This window comes from Octodon degus, unplaced genomic scaffold, assembly GCF_000260255.1.
Source record: "Octodon degus isolate 3935 unplaced genomic scaffold, OctDeg1.0 scaffold00062, whole genome shotgun sequence".
In the NCBI taxonomy this organism is placed as follows: Eukaryota; Metazoa; Chordata; class Mammalia; order Rodentia; family Octodontidae; genus Octodon; species Octodon degus.
The window spans coordinates 4,724,460-4,729,853 of NW_004524638.1; positions in this window are offsets into that span (position 1 = coordinate 4,724,460).

Here is a 5,394-nt window from a genome sequence, read left to right on the forward strand (position 1 = left end):
TGCCTAGCTTGGAGCTGCCAAGAGCACTCATAAAGCACTGGTGGTGCCCATGAGGGCTGTCACTTCAGTTACCATATATGGTTTCTGGTTCCTTCTTCTTATGCTGTCCCACTGCTCTGCTTCCCATATGCCATGAGCTAAGTCTCTGCTCCACCATCCCTTCTTCTATGTTTCTGCCTTGTATCTATGGAGTGAATTCCCTGAAGCTGTGAGCTTAAATAATCCCCTTCTTTGAGTTGTGGGTGTCAGGTGTTGTGCTTCAGTGCTGGGACAGCTGACCAATGTACTATGCTTGTCACTAAATATATGCCATCACCTAAGTGCTTGCAACACCCCATGTAGCAGATACTCTCAGCAATGCCACCTTACAGATAAGGAAAATGAGGCTCAGAGAAGTAACTGTCCCAGGCTACTTACCTGCCTTGGGCCACAGAGAGTGGAGCTGATGGAGGCAGCCTCGGGACATCAGAGGTGGGCTCAAAGCCTGTGCCACAAGTACGCACTCTGCTTAGTAGGAACTCTGTGAAGGAAGAGGTGAGCAGGAATTGGGTGACACTGGGTCCAATCCATAAACCCTGCAAGTGAGTTCAGCTTCCTTTTACAAATAGTGATGCTGAACTTTTTACAGCCAACCCCTGACGGATGATGTTGGTTTATATCAGATAGGAATTTCCTACTTGAATACTAGCCACGTAGATGAGTCATGAACATATGCAGAGGTAATGGTCATAAGAATGTGGTTATTTTGTTCCTTTCTCCTCTTCATGTAAGATAGCATAGAAAGTCACTTTATAAGAAAGTAGCTTGTTCAGTGCAGATCCTGCATGTTAAGTAGCTACAGCCCGGAGTCCCCACACCATCAATCTGAAGGTTGTTGTCCAGCTTGGCAAATACTGTGAACTTTATGTCTTTGCTCTTCCTGATGAATCGGGGAAAGAAAAACAGCCCCATGGTGCTTCCTGACATGTCACATCTGTCTAATGTTCTTGATGGATTTAGTTGGTTTCAGAATTCTTAGGCACATACTGAGCGTTGTGCCTAATTCACATGACTACACTGTCCTTCAGAGCAGAATTCTGGGACAGCTTGGCACTGGAAAGTGTTTCAAGTGCTCTGTTGGGCAATTATTCCCAGCTCCAAATAACACATGAAATTAAAGCTTTCAAATTATTACCTAATGAGGACATATTCGATGCACCATTTGAAAGCATGCTGTACAGGGAAGAAAAAAAATTTAAAGACCAATAAAGATAAGAGAAAGCTGTGGTCATGCTAGCCTAGGAAACGTGAGATCCTATGTTATATAAACTTTGCATTTTTGATAACTTGGTTGTTTAATTTTGGATTCCTTTATGCCTTTGTTTTTCTCTATTCCACTTCTTTCCTGCTGAATGCTCACAGAAGACAAGCTCCCCATTTCCGCACCCCAGCAGGGAGAAATTCATTACCACTGTTTCACTCCATCTCTGCAGAGGGAACAGAGGTCCTTGTTGGGACAGCCTATTAAAAATGATAGTAATTGGGGCTGGAGAGATGGCTCAGTGGTCTAAAGCACCTACCTGAAACAAGCTTGGCAAAGCACAGGGACCGCGGTTCAATCCCCCAGCACCACATGCCAGCCAGCCCCGCCCCCTGGTGGGCTGAGCTGGCCACACACACATACAATAAATAAATGTAATAAATAAAAATAAATAAATATTTTAAAAAAATGATAGTAATTGCTCCCATTTATACCACTGCAAGCGCGTTAGATATGTGGGAAATAAATTAAACCTCATAATAACTCCATGAGGCAGGGATTGTTATTGAGTTCGTTTCATAGGTGAGGAAACTGGGACACAGAACCTCATTTATTGAAAGTCATGTGGGTGCCAAGTAATGAAGTTGGATTTGACTTCAGCAATTAGCACTCTACCTACACCCCTCTTTGTTAAGTGGGATTATTGTATTAACAGGGCCACCAATGAGCCAGCCTGAGTTGAGGTACCTAGTCTCAGCCTCTGTGGCTGTGGTGGTTTTTTGCCACCCAGTATACATTGTCAAGCACACAGTTTAAAATGTTTCCAAATTAGAGCCCTTCCCTGTTCTCTCTTTGACAGCCTGGTGTCAACACTCTCAACTCCAGGAATAGCTCTTGGAAAGTTCCTGCAGCAATTGCGAAAATATTCTTTCCCGCCCTCCTTCACTGGCTGGTTTCCAAGACTTCTTCGGCTGTGACTTTGGGAATCTGAACAGAGCGAACCTGCCATATAAAACACAACTTGGAGCCCCCAAAGAGGGCTACTTTCCGGCTGGTGGCTGCAGAAGGGAGCAAAATCCTATGACTTATGACACCCGTGAATTTTCTTCCCACCCAGAGGATGCAAGTTTTTATCCAGTTATCTCCCCAAATGCTCAGACAAACGGCTCATTCGAAAAGTCACAGTGTTATTCAAAGGGGAAGCTGAAGGAGTGGCCCACCACGGAGCCTCTAGCTGCGGGTCAACAGGACATGTGACCTCTTCTCCTAGCACCACTCTCTATGAACTGTGCTGAGGTAGCGCAGTCACAGTATCCCCACGAGTCTCGGGTTTCTCATCTGTGACATAGGAGAACACTAGTTTTCTTGCAGAACTGTCTAAGGGTGTGTCAGATATCACGTAGAAAGAATGGACCTGAGACCTGGTGTAGACTTTAGCGGCGAGGAATGCGCCGGTGTCTCCTGCGAAACACTTCTCTGCTGCTCCATCGTCTCCTGCTCTGATCCAGAGACCTGCTTTATGACGTGCACTTGCTCGTGTACAAAGGGTGGTGCAGGAAAGTGTGTATTGGAGTCAGTTGTTTCTACAGACATTGCTCAGGCGCTTAGAGTGAAGGTGCTCCTAAAGGGATTTAAAACGGGAGGTAAGCGTGCCCTCGCATCTGAGCATATAGTGTCAGATGTAGTACTCCCCATAAGGGAAAGAAGAGAAGAGTTTTAACAAGCTTGGTGGCAGGTTGATGCTGTGAGAACAATAAAGACGCGCTCGCTGTGTTTTTCTCGTGGGGAGTCTCCTCCCTCTTCTCATGACAGAGATGCACATCTGGTCGAATACACATCATAGTCTGACTTGCCTGGAGAGCCATCCGCGTCTGCCCTGCTGAGTCATCAGCGCTACCTTCCAGCAGCAACATGGAGGCCGCGTTTCTCCTCCTCGTGTTTCTAGTAGCCTTATTTCAAGAAATAAAAAGAGAGAAAATTTGATTTCAGTAATGTGCTGCATTTACTCCTACATATGAAAGAGTCATTTTGTCAACAGGTAATGGGTATAAAAATTACCAGTTCGGTGTGTTTTTACATTCACTGTAGATGCCAGTTGGGCCACACGTGGGTGGTGGCCACTGCGTGAGGGACGCAAGCTGAACAGTGATGACTTCTACAAGGGGAAGGATTTTTATTCCTTATGTTTCCATCGCACTCCGCTTGGTCCCTGCCCTGTAGAGAAGAAGAAGCTTTGGTGTTCAACATATTTGTGTCCATTTGCTCCGTGATCTTGAGCAATTTAATTTATCTTTCTGCATCTCGCTTTCTCTTTCTCTAAAATAGGGAAACAGTTTATAGCTTCAATGTCATCTATATATTATTATGCATATATTTTTTCCCCTAGCTTTATGTTTTACTTAAGGATACAAAAAAAAATCTATTTTATACTGTGCCTAGAGTTCAGGAATATATAGAGTTCAGCCTATATTTACAAAGGAACATTTTGTCAGGTTATGCTCTAAGTATGTGATAGGTATTAACTTGGTTAAGATCATTGTGCAGTTACTCTACAGTATAGGTATCTTTCTAATTTTAAACATGAGGACATGGATTAACACTGAGGTCAAGTGACTCCCTGAAGATTTCACAACCATTAAGAGACAGGGCTGGGACTCAATCCCAGAAAGACAGGGACACTGCCCACTTTGCAGATGATGTATGGATGATGTTCAGATTTGGTCAGTTTCCTTTACCTTATCCCAGTGGAAATCTCACCTGTGCAGCTGGACAGTCCTGGCCTCCTGGCATGTGTGTACATCAACACAGAAGAAAACTGAGCAGCGGTATGCAGTCCTTCTTTGAAAGATGGCTGAGCAACTCTTCTTAGAGACAGAAATCAGCTTCACACCAAAGGTAGCATATTCAGCTCTGAATTCCTCAAAAAGCTTGTGGTTGAAGACTGAACCTCAGCACCCACAGAACTTGAAGTGGGCACTGGGTGCTGGTTGCCAGAAGTTCAGGACTCCCAGTCTCCTCATCAGCCCTGAGCCACGCTTTGGAATGTATAGGAAGGAGGTTTCTGCATGTCCTCACTTGACACAGTGAAGAGCTATGGCACTTCCAGATTCAAACAAGACTTGTTTGTTGCATGTTCTAAGAAGAGGTAAAGACAGTGCTGAGGAAGTTCAGAAGCAAGTCAGCTCTGGTTGGCAAGGCCCAAGGAGGAAAAAAGAAGGTGGATCTTATTGCATGCCAACCCATCCTGGGAACATTTGCAAGCCTCTATTGAGTTCTCCAGGGTAGCTATTGTTCATTCTTCCTATCTTTTCTTTCTGACAGATGAGAAGAAGACTCCCGAAGTGTATATACCTGCTCAGAGTATTATACACTAGAAGCCGAATGTGGGCCTGCTTCTGATGGGGTTGACACACGTGGATCAAGTGTATATGCTAAGTAGAAAACTCCAATAAGGAAGCCAGAGAGATTGAATCCACTGAGGGCAGGAACGAAATATGTGTGTTTTATTTTCCAACTTTCCCCTAGCTCTTTGACTGGCTTTGGAATTCTCATGATTTTCAGAGGCTGTCTGGTTTCAGTGTTTTCAAGTGTCTGGGGAGAAAGCACTAATGGTACGAGATTGTGAGATGGTGATTCTGTTTTAGTTCTTTTTCTGTCCTTCCTTCAGGAGACAGTCTCGATCTGGTGATGTTCCTTAACACCCCTAACATTTGCTCCAGTCTTTCTACACAAGATAGAAGCAGGTTCAGAAAAAGACGCGGACAAGAGATGGTCTCTACCTGGCATTTAATAACACTGCTATATACATTCTGTACATGGTATTTTCTATTTAGGGTAAGTGCTATTTATTTTTTCTTGTAATATTTATTTTTCATTTATCATGATCTCATCATTTTATCATACAGTTAATTTAAGACAAAAATGACTTAATTTAATACATTGAGTCAGTGATGGCATGTGTGGAAATCACATCTATCAAGATCAGTGAAGTGCTCCAGAGAGGACTGAGGCTTGGGAAGCACTGAGCCGGGGCAGCACGGCCCTTTTACGGCGAGGACCAGAACGCCAGTGAGAAGACATTTCTTTCTTTTTTCTTTTTCTTTCTTTCTTTCTTTCTTTCTTTCTTTCTTTCTTTCTTTCTTTCTTTCTTTCTT